At 39.2% G+C, this 12,359-nt stretch overlaps 1 long non-coding RNA gene across 1 annotated transcript in view; it reads right to left on the reverse strand.

Moving 5' to 3' along the window:
- LOC111271340 (uncharacterized) overlaps window positions 1-10,332 on the reverse strand; it is a 29,211-nt gene extending 18,879 nt beyond the window's left edge. The window contains exons 1-2 of the long non-coding RNA XR_002686811.1: window positions 9,569-10,332; window positions 9,220-9,334 (exon numbers count right to left, since the gene is read on the reverse strand). This is a non-coding gene — a long non-coding RNA (uncharacterized LOC111271340). The remainder of the gene's footprint in view (window positions 1-9,219; window positions 9,335-9,568) is intronic.
- Between the last annotated feature and the right edge of the window lie 2,027 nt (window positions 10,333-12,359).

Consider the following 12,359-nt stretch of genomic DNA (forward strand, 5'->3'; position numbering starts at 1 on the left):
TTCCTTCCCATTCGCGATTTTGTATATTTTTACTTTCCCGAGTGCACAGATTAGGCAGATTTTTGTGAATCGCTACAATAACATCCTGAGAAAGGCCAGCGCGAAGGATAGTGCCGACTGTAGATATAATTTTTCCTCTAGAAACAAAAAGGTTCGTTGTTAGTCTTTTATTTTTCCAGACCACTCCAACTGATATGCCTCCATCTTCAAAATCGGCGTAAAACAGGAGCGGGACACTGACTCAAACCTTACTAAGTGAAAGAGCTTTCGCGCTTTATGAGAAATGCAACTTTCAAACGCACCCGCTAATAATCGCCGATCACAACCCGACCCCGATAGGGCTGGGGGGAAGCGTGAGGGGGACAAATTTTAAGTCATTCAAGTACACAACGGATTTCCACCCAGCCACAAACCCTTCAAGACTCTGATTCTATGACGCTTTCCCGATTGTGATTCAACGACCCGCCCAACAAAATCGGAACCATAACAACTTTCTGTTGGCAATCGACGATTCAATGAACAAAATGTACCGCTACAAGAAGTCCTATTGTTGAGAGGTATTGAAGTACAGTTGTGGTGCGGGGTAAAATAATATAAAATGATACCAATCTGGCCCCGGAATCCGACACGCTATACAGAACCAATGCACCTGCCACCAAGGCATTTCATACAATGCAACAGCGTGGCATGAACGAACAGTGGTATCCTTGTAAGGAAACGTACAATCCTTCTTTAAATATACAGGGGAATTTCTCTCATTATATAGGTTCACTAGCACCGGCACATGACATTTCATGTCAGTTTCTTCAGATATATTATCTAGACCCTTATGGTGCCATCGAACGCAAATTGCACATTACTGAGCGTCCTGAATACCGCGTCATCGTAAGAATGACAGAAGTTGTACTCCAACAGTAAATCCCAATATTCATTACTTCATTATAGCCAAGAAGACCATTTGTGACGTGCGCTAACTTCGCTTCATCATTGATTCAGGCCGACCACCACTAGGCATACGCGGCCACATATATAATGCACCAAGAGCCGACGAAGTAGGATCGCTCAAGACTGCCGCGGCCTTTCCGTAGCATTCGGCACATCGTTCTACCCTGCCGGAAAATCCCCGATGAGCAAATTATGGCCAATTCATGGATGGCTGGACTCCAAGTCATTCCAAAAAGTCACACCTATCCTGTGACAGTCCTTGGTACAGTTCCAGTTTAGGGACGACAGCCTACTTGTTCAGTTACGGATAACTCACATGCAACGACGCGTACTGCATCATGAATAGACTATTTAACCATTTGCACTGGACAGGCTGCCTGTATTAACAGTAGCTTGTTGATATGGTAGTGAAGATTAAGTCGAAAAACCAATTCAATGCATTCATCAATCAGTTCCTTCAAGCAACGGCACATAGGGACTTCATTTGAAATAATGACGACTTAAACCTTGTGAAATCAAGACCTCACCGAAAGCCAACAGCCTGCGGATAGACTAGACTTGACTGTAAGTGTTGTCCGCTGTCTAACAACCAAAATTTCCAAAAAAAGAGTTTTCGTATCCCCACATTTAACGCTGGCTCAACGAGCAAACAAGTTCCCGGTCAGAAATGTACGGCGAATTTTTGCAGGCCGGGATCCTGGATTTAATACAAAACCCAAGACTTTACAGGTTAGTACCGACGCGCTTGATTCACGGCCCGTTTGAGACAGTTAAATAGCTATGCATGATAAACGGTCAGTACTCAAAGAGATTTCTCAAGCTATACACGGAGTGTACATTTAATGCTGACAATGATCGTTCAACATATGAGCGTCGCTCCCCCAAGATAGGCCACACGTCGTCAGCTTCACAAATAGCTACAAGCACCTTAATCATGCCACGGCATTGCAATGGATGGTTCCGTACAACGTTGATCTCCCGAGATATGTTACATGTGTATTCTGCTCCATCATGCCCGTGGATATAATCGTTTGATGCATTAAAAGCAGTCGGCACAGGTTACGTTTCTTGCATTTAGGCTTGCATTTAGAGGGCGCCTCTTCTCGATGACAGGCATTGGAACCCGAAGATGGCAGATGCTAACACCAGCCAAATGTCACACCAAATCGATATCTCTTTATGTTCATTTCGATAACGGACGAGCTAGCTGACCTGCTCCGCCCATGGAGCATGTCCAAAAGGCAATGACTGAAAATTTCCTATATAATGCGCGATGTCTACGCGCAGTTGGACGCTAACCATCGCGGACGCCCATTGCGATTAAACATTCACACTTCAGGGCAAATTGGTCGAGTATAGCAAGAATCTATACGATTTCAATCTCTTTTCGCCACGACCACTTCCAAAAGCCAATGTGAGCGCTGCAATAAAAAGCTAATGACCTTGCTGGGCAGCACGAAATTGTATTGTCACGTGGACGATTTTAAAAAGAACGTCCACAGAGTAATCTCCACTGATATAAGCCTCTTTCTAAATACGTTTTGACAAAATGATCTTCATAAACGTGCCTGGGTGGGAATTCACTTTTTATAGAAATATGCGCTGACAGAAAAGTGGCGTTTGCCATGGCTCCTTCGGGCACCGCTGCAACCTTGATGTCTGGCACACTGCTTACCCCGCTCGTTAAGATCCCCATCTAGATCACCAAAAATATGGTATATAATATTGACAATACTCGAAAACAACTTATCCATTGGTCCGAGATATTAACAATTCTTATGCAATCTCTTTCTTGGAGGGACACAGTGTACAATGCATTTAATTAAATCTCGAATGGCGCTAACTCTACTCATTTTACAAGCTTAAACCCGAAGCATACATATATTCTGTTGCCTAAATAAACGCCCGATTAATCTCAAGAGGAACCTTGTCCGCAGGAACGATGCATGTGTGCAATGGCAGTAATCAGTAGTCGTACACGATTTGCATCCGACTCTCATAGCCATCAAAATTAACACGGACCGACGCAAACATGAGGTCGTGCTGTTTTACTTTCTCCGAAAACGCGGACACACTACTTAGCCGCTGCCATTTTTTCGTACAATTTCACCTCGCAATGACCACCCAGAAAACGCGAACCTAAACCGTAAATAAAGTTCTGATTGATTTCGAAGTACCGGTCTTCAGTCACCGTCAACACCACATTGCTCTCAGCTATGTCCATGGGTTTGCAGATAAGTTGAATTGCTTTTCAAAATCAACGCCATTACACGAAACAATGTGATTCGCGCCATCTTGCACTTATATGCATCGCATTCAAGTGTCGCCTTTGCAACACTTTTTTAACACACAAAATTTAAGCATTCACACAATGGCGATGATCCACGTCTGCAAGTACCGGCGTGGCAGTCGACAACTCACGCCTTAACTACTTGCATACTTGTGTCTGTACATTAAATTACCATGGCAAATATGCGAAATATTAAGAATTTGTAAACGGATTATATTGGGGAGTTTTTTCTGTTTTTTTTTTTTACAAAATGGGTTTAACATTGAGTTTAGACATATATCTTGAATACATATTTCTATGACCCTGTCGTAAAGGGGCGATTTTTTCGAAATGTTTCTCGAAATCTCATAGTATATGAACCGTCATAATCTTCTTTTCGATATGTGAATACTTTTCCGAGAAGCGGTCTTATCTGTCCTACAGAGGACAACGTTTGCGAAATGATAGATCTGAACCACCATTTTCGTCGATTAAATTATTATGTTTTCTGATTAATAGGATTTATGAAAATTATTAAATGAGAGATCGGTTTGGGTTAGGCGAAGTCTTAAGACTGGCACCGCATAGACGATTATAGCTCCGTTATTTTTTCAAGCAGCAGCATACATGCATTGCATTAATGGAAATCGACTATATCAAAGAAATATAATTACTTAAAAAAATATAACATGGTTTTATGAGAACTGTAACCGGACCTTTGACAAAATATTTGAAATTGAGTAATAGTTTATGTTAGAGGCTGGGTACAAGACCAACCAAACTGTAAAAGAGGATGGTGAGCGAACTGTAATGCAGTAACATGGCTATTAGAACATTCCATTAGGCAATAGAGACTGCGTCGGGACAATGATAGCTGCTATAACGGGATAATTGCAACGGGATAGCTGTAAAGGTGTAAATCTTCAATCAAAATATAACTTGTTTCGCTAGAAATAGTGCAAATGAAAAATTTTACCCTGATAGTGTTTTTTCAGCTATAAGGTTCGTTTCTAAATTGTTTCTAGTTTTCCTTCGAAATATCCTCTACATATCTATGGGAAACTTAAAGGGGTTGATACGAAACATCAATTATGTAGTTTTTTTTTTAATTACAAAATGGCAATGACATATTTACAAGAACTCCTCGGTAAGAGGGCACGATATCTTTTGATAACAATTGAAAGCCCTCGTCAAGCTTGATTGAAGCTTTATACATATTTTTATACCCATTTTTTCTCAATTTTTCAGTTGAAAGTACTACTTGAAAGGCAATAAAGTACTGCCTTGGCGAACTGAGCAAAATCCATTATTATGTAATAATGGGCTGCAAATTCGTCTCAAGTGATTTTTGAACGAAGATCCATTGGAGACTGGAAGTGGTAAATGTAGAATTGATTTTCATATTAAATGATCCTAAATATTTTATTAAAAAAATGTTAGAATCTCAAACAGATAAGTGGATATATACTCTAAAAATGTTTGAAAATTCAACATATTTCTAATAATTTCTCAGCAAAAAATTTTAGCAATATAAAAATGATTAAACCTTAGTGATGTCTCAAGAATAAAATCAATAATACATTAATCAAGACATATAATTATGATGAAATGTTTAAACCCACAGTTAGCTTAATATGTACAACTGTTTCTTAGGGAAAAAATATTGAAATTTTTACTGTTACTGGAACATAATCGTTGATTGGAATAGTCGATTTTATCACTTAAAAGTCAGCTAAAAGCCAACGCTATTCAAGAAAACAAAATCAAACATTAACAAAGCCCCATCTTCAAGGTGTAGGAATACATCAAAAATCAGCATGTCATGAAGATGATAAATCCAAAGCTCGTTGAGGCTCTTGGCGAACATTTTAGAACAGAATAATAAAATAACAGTCAAAAAGTAACGATTTTAGTGACGCAGGGGAATTGAAATGAGATAACAGTTAGTGTGTGCTTGACCTATAATTTTTGTTAGCGTAGGGGAACAACTTGAATTAGGCAAATTGATCAACGACAAAACATGCGCGAGATTAAGCCGGCAGATCCATCTGATATATAACTGAATTTTCATCCGACTCCCTGTTCAACCCAGATCGACTGCCTAGAGTGGATAGATTGGAGTCGTGGCACTACAGTTTAGTCCTGGAGAGACCCGCGCGGAGGATAGAGCCGAGCAAACATGCAACTTTCTGCCTAAATAGAGAAGCCGGTTTCCTACTTTTAACATTGTTAATTTGCTGCAACCAATGGATAGGACATCAGCTTGGCTGAGACGCCGCTTACTAACGTAGCTTGGTATTGCCTAAAATTATACCTATATACAATAGAGCTAAAACACTGTTTGTGTGGTCGAATTTTGTTACGTGGGAATTGTGTTTTGTAAACTGTCAAACGTGCAAAGTTATGAGAACTTGTGTTGCGCGCAAAAGTTTCGCTTCGTTATAAATGGTACTAAAACTACATTGTGTATAGCTTTAAGGCTTGGTGCCCATCAAGAGGATAGTCGCCTTACATGAAGAAACGATCATTTGACAAAAGGAAAGCCGCAACGAAAGACCGACACATGAATAAGGTAAGTACAGCCGCCGACAGTGCTCAGGAAGCTAATATGTGCCCTAGAATATATTACAAGAGGTTATTAAACTTCAAATTAATAAAACAGCAGATAAAACAAATGATCAACAAAGAGCAGATCGCTAAAGCTCCAGGCTACATGGGGCAACACATGAGACAGATAATTAGCGTACGTCAAGGAGAGAAACAACAAACCACCAATCATACTGAGACAGTAGAAGTCGCACATGAAGGACGTTACGATAATACTGAAAACCTCACGTAATAGAAAATAAACACCAGAACATTTCGGCAGATATTTGTATAACAGACAGTGTCACTGTGAAGTGTACTTCTTCAAAGATAAAAAGACGAATTTCTGTTGTGTGCAGAAAAATTGAATTAAATCACATACAGTTGCCTGCAGAGGTGAGTGAATTGTAACACAGCAGCAGCAGCAAAGGCTTGTCGAAAAAATATCAGATAACACCATAGTCTCTTGCAGATGATTTCTCCGGGTGCCGCTCGGGAATGCCGTCTTTCTGAAAAGACGTACAACCCTCTCCTCCTCTATTATGCAGAATGCTACTTACCATAAAATCGGAGTGCTTATACCGCAAAATGCCAATTTTTTCAAGTTTACTTTAAGAACACACAACGTGATGTTCAGCAGCATGAACGCCGTCTACAAATTATGAATCACCCAGAGCTTCGTGCCCTCGTGCAAAACCTGCAACGAGTGCTTCGAAGAAATGATCTTCATATTCGATTCGATTATGAAGATGTGCTTATCATTATTGATGCTGATCGATGACCACCAGGCGACTACGAAAGAACATATAATAATGCGTAGGCAACAGCCGAACTGAGAATTATTGTTAAAAATGACCCAGGATCAGATATAACACGCACACAGTGTTCTACGCTACCAAAACAAATGAACACCATTAACAAGACAAAGCAAGCAAACGACTAATTTTCAGACCCTTTTTGAGGCACATCGATCATATGACTACCTACGGTGTGTAGGTTGGATTATGAATATTACTTTACTGTTCCTTTTCCAAAAAGATGGTTGGCATCGTGAGCTACGCACGACGTAGGTCAAGCCGCCTTTTTCAACAGCATCTGATTTGAAAATCTATCCCAAATGAAAAGTAGTCAAAGATCCTCAACATCGGCTACCTGTAGCGGACTTGCTAACGTTATAAATAACGAGGATAAATTTGCAGTCATTCAAAAGCTTACCGAGGTACATAGCAAGACTTCGATAAGACACGACGTATATTTCACTACTCCTGACACCTAATGGTTCCTAATAAGATCGTACGCCGTCATAGTAAAGGTCAGCAATCGAAAAATCGGCTAGAGTCAATCGAACGCATATTGTAACTAAAAAAGGATTTTTTCATACAACATTATATTTAAAAAAAATCGACAATTTTATTGCACATTTGGGAATCAAAAAATGTCAGAAAGGAGAGCCGTCACGTGTTTATATTTTGCAGTTCGACAAAGAAACTACTACATATCTACTCAAGTTGAAATCTCGGATTTGTGGGAAGCGTGGGTACAAACTTCGCAGATTATCCTTCGAACATACGATTCATAATTCGAATCATATAACGAATTCGCTTTGTATAAATGACGGCTCGTGCCTGAAAAAAGCCTGGGGCCATACGTTAAACGTTCAACGTAGAGAAGACTCACACCCCCTACAAAGCGCTTCTCCGAAATACAACGTTTCGTAGATTAGAGAAAGGGATCAATGGTATCAAGATAATGAAATTAATAACAGTGGGCTGTTCCATACTGTGCTAAACTTCTGAAGACTTTCAAGCACCACTTAACGTAAAACATGCTTATCGGTCAAAAAAAAAAATATTATAAATTATTGATTTTAAAGGAATCTTTTAGGTAGACGAAATTGAACAATACCAAATAAAATGATGCATATGACTGTCAAGCCATTGTCCAAGTGTTGAACTTCCTTATAAGCTATATTGACCCATTGAATGACTGTATTGGAAACTACGTAAAAACGACATTCATGCCTTTTTGCAACAAACTTGAGAAAACTTTGTTCCATGTCGATGTACCTGAATGCTAAATCTGAGCCAATAGCAAATGTAACGGATGGAAAAAGTATATATGTTTCAAATGTTTCCACCTAACCTTTTTAAAGTACTTAGACTGCGAATTTACGTTGGGGAGAAATCCACTAAAAGACTACTCCTTTCGACTAGCAGAAGGCTATGAAAGATGTCTTTACTGTTTAAAGGCTTAATCGCGCGCTTCATTTTTAGAATTCTCATTCACGTTAAGAAGGACATAGTATGTACGTCAGGAGGTCGTTGATTATTCGCGGCTTGATGTATGCGAACCTTCAAAGGAATTTTAACGGTATGTTCAGGTGATTTCTACTAGTTAATATTAACAGTAGAACGAAATTGCAAGGTAGGTATTGGATAGGCTTGTAGAAACGAATCATAACTGTGGAGGCACTTTAAAAACACAACTTAACTAGAGAGAAAAAAATAGTGCGAACTCAAGGATTAATCAAAGCTGGCTCGCAATCCGGAGATGTGCCTACTGTGAGTAAAAGCGATTTTCCGGGCAACATTTGTGTTCTGTGTCTGGTATACGATGAGAGGCATGTCATGCCACTATACTCCTTACAGAAACGTGGACGTTTCACGGCCCGCCAACAGCCCAGATTTTAACTTCTCATGTTATTTTGTGTCCAGTGTTATTAAGCAAAAGTCTAACAAGTCTCTATATAACAAGGTCGACTCGCGGAGTCCTATTTTTTTCTTAGGAAAGCGTTCGCACATTTGTAAGATAAACATTTGAAATGTGCCTGCAGGTAGTTTAGGTCTAGAATTGAAACTGTAATCACGGTGGATGGTGATTAAATGTAATAAACGTGACACCCGCAAAAATATCCATATACAGATACAATTTATCTGATACAGATAGAAAGATAGTGTAAGCAGAATTTCGAGTTTAGGTAAATCACCTAGTACTTCCGATTTTTTAGAAAAACGAATATATTTCACTTCAGCGACACGAATAATTTCCACTGCAATCATGACCATTCACAAGGCATAAGAACAAGCAAAAAAAAAAACGTCTTCCTCTCTATCAGAACACCCATATTCAACTATGGTCAACAATACATTTTCCTCAGTGACGCGAAAACGCCTCAAAATGTCAAGGTTTTCTTAAAAGCGAGCAACAAAATATCATTATTTGTGTTTTATAAGTAAATTCACATGAATTTACTTACACAAAGATTATTCTATTTATAAATTGCCTAATAAATAACTGCTTATACTCACATATACACGACCTGGAACCGAAAGCTGTTGCCCCCTACACAAACAGCAAAAAAAAAATTTAATTACATAGGAAGACATGATGAGGCAAAGCCCAAAACAAACCGAACTTACTTTTTCAGGATTACTCGAGGCTGAAGAAGAAAATTTTGATGAAAATGATATGTGATGCCTGCCCGTTATTGTCTCGCCTCGTTTTTAAGATGTTTGTTGAATTTTCTTTTGAGGTCTGCAATTGACGTTGTTTACCAGTGATTAGGAAAAATGCTTTTTGCATGGAACAAAAGACACGTATTTATAATTATAGTAGTTATTATTACAAACATTTGTGAAGTGCCTCTGTTACCCCAGCGGGCGTTTCAGATCCGTAACATTATATTAGATATACATGAGAAAGGTGCAAAATAAATTATACCATTTAACAACTTCTCCGCAGGGCCTGCAATCTATTTTGTTTACTTACTTTCATGTCCAGTCCTGACGTATTGGATCGTCCCATAAACTCGTTTTCAAATTGTAGCTAATTTAGGATGAAAACGATTTTCTGTCCAAACAATCTCAATTTGTTGTACATCGGCGGTTATTAGCGATAACCATCGCCTATCTTTCGAGCAGCTTATTAATCCTTTTTTTTTTAGATTAAAATCCTTATTTCGATAAACTGGTCAATATGCTTTCTTACACCTAATGAAAACACAAAGTTTTGCATTAAAGAAGCTTCGTAAGATCAAAAAAATAACAACCGGAAAATGCAGGTTGGGGCTATAAGGTGGGTGAAGAAAAACATCTTGTTTAAACTCGTATCATTTTTGGCAGATTGCTACAAATGTGTACAACTTGGCATGATCATGGGCTCTTTTCCTATTTTCCATAGCTTGTTTTGGTTATTTATAGAACTTATAGAACAGCAATTCTCGATAATCTAGTCACATAGACAACATTTTCTTCTTGGGATAAAGTCCGACTTTAACTTTCGTTGGCACTTTTCACACTTTGATTCCGAGCTACTCTCAGTGACGTTATTGTAAGTTATCCCACTTTCATCGCTTGTTACAATCTTTGCCAAAAAAAGGTTATCCATATATAATTTCAGGTAATGATAGACCGTGCAAGCACGATTCATTAGTAGGTGGCTGGTCAACAGGAAATTCAGGCGTCTGCTCGACTGACGTAATCGTCATGGATGTCTTGACTAGTCGACTCCGATGCTCCTGTATTCTTCGCGACCTGGGGGGGGGGGAGGAGGGCTCATATGCGGGTTTTAATTAATCATAGTGGAAATTTCAGCGTCTTCATAATCATAGAGCCGCTTTGGACGTGCCTGCTCTTCCATGCTGAGACCCCTACTTCGAAAACAAACGAATCGCTTCCTTACCATGTAATCGGTTACATTATTGGGTCCATGTTCCTTGCAAATGTCCTAATATGTTTAAATCGAATTTCAAATCAACCTTAAATATACTTGAGACATCTTCATCATTAGGGTCTTGCGCAACATAACTGAAATGTGCAACCGAATCGAAAATGGCGCCAAATAAAACCGCAAGGCAGTCCTATAAATATACCGAACAACCGGTTTTTTCGTCACCCAACTTTGTTTCTAGCGCGAAAATTCAAATGACTTCAATATACGGAACTTGCAAGACGATCCAATATTATAAATATGCTCATGAGCGAAGAATAATCAATTTACAATGCATTCGTAACAGCAAAAACAACATGTGCCTCATTACCCGTTCAATACAACTTTTCGTAATCTTGGCGGTTTACTTTTATTCATAGTGCAAACCACTTCAGTTTCGCCGCCGGAAGAAGGTTGTGGCTTAATGGTAAGTAAGCCATTGTGAATGTTTGGATTAAGAGCATTTGTTACTGCCAGTGAAAGGCGATGACGTACGTTTTGCTTTAATTTAGACATTATAAAAGAGAGTAGTACTATCGACGGAGCCCATTTTCGGTTCAAAAGAAAACTGGCAACTTCCTTTAGGTCAAACCAACATGGACCGGGGTTCATAATCTTAGTACCTTATGCTCATTACACCACGTCAGGTGTAACGCATCAAGAATGAAGTAACGCTAATTTTAGTTAGAAAACGAAGGATCGAGAAGGTGTCGGTTAGAAAAGTTTCGTCAGCAGAGACTTATAACAAAGATGCTTTGCTGCGAGATCTATGCCTGCTGATTCCACGAACAGTACAGATGTGTTGCCCGAGAAACGAAAGCTTTGAGGTCAGAAAAAGCATGTAGCCGCACAATCACTCTGTCGAAAGCCTAAAGAACAACCTGCAGCTACCCCTAGACGTTTTCATATAATGTGTTGTAATCAGATGATATCCGAGCGGCCTTGTAGTCTTGTAAATGCCCGCAAGCTCCGCAACATGGAGGAAGCAACAGGCAGCATTGCAACACCATAAGCTCATATATTATGGCAAATATAGGGAAGACCCAGGGAATCATACGGTACTATCATATCTTGCGCTTCGATCGCAGGCAGGTGAGGCTGCCGCATTTGAAAATATAGACTTTTATTGGCCCTGAAGGGGACGGCCTTACTAGCGGTAACTTACTAGTTACAAAGACTTACAGAGGTTTAGTTATGTAAGCTTCTACCCTTTAAGCTACCCTTTCGAATCTGACGCCCTCCGCGAGACTGATGGTGTCTTCCGGTAGTTATCGTTAAAGCTTGAAGATACCAGGGGATTACAATCCCTTGGCGAGGATCGAGGCCATCAAACTACGCCTTGCCGCCTTTTGAAGGCCCTTGATCTATCGTCTACTACAAGCCCTTTTCGTTTTATGATATCGCGAAATATAATTTTCATCTTTACGCAGATTGTTTGTCGCTTCTTGACGGGTAAATATTAGCATAAGCGCTTGCACCATTTCGTATTATATCTACATTGTACCATTAATTATGTTTATAATCTGTATGTGAAGACTAGGCTCTCCAAATATGTTTTCTTGATTTGTTACGGAGCCATATTTTGTTCATTTAAATATGTTTTTTTTTCAATATTCAGCGTATTACGAGGCATATAGTATTTTGATTCGGTATGGTCGTATGTTCTTGGATCGCTGCCGTTTCTTGTTATAAGGTTCAACTCGATTTTCCGTATTTAAGTATTTCTGAATCGTATTTTGTAGTCGATAGACGTATGATAGATGACACAGATAATATGTTTGGAAAAAATACAAATGGCAGCATAGTGATGGACATCAAGCAGTCCCTTGAATTTTGAGACTTCTTAAAATAT

The sequence above is a fragment of the Varroa jacobsoni genome, unplaced genomic scaffold (genome assembly GCF_002532875.2).
Source record: "Varroa jacobsoni isolate VJ856 unplaced genomic scaffold, vjacob_1.0 contig00549, whole genome shotgun sequence".
NCBI lineage: Eukaryota > Metazoa > Arthropoda > Arachnida > Mesostigmata > Varroidae > Varroa > Varroa jacobsoni.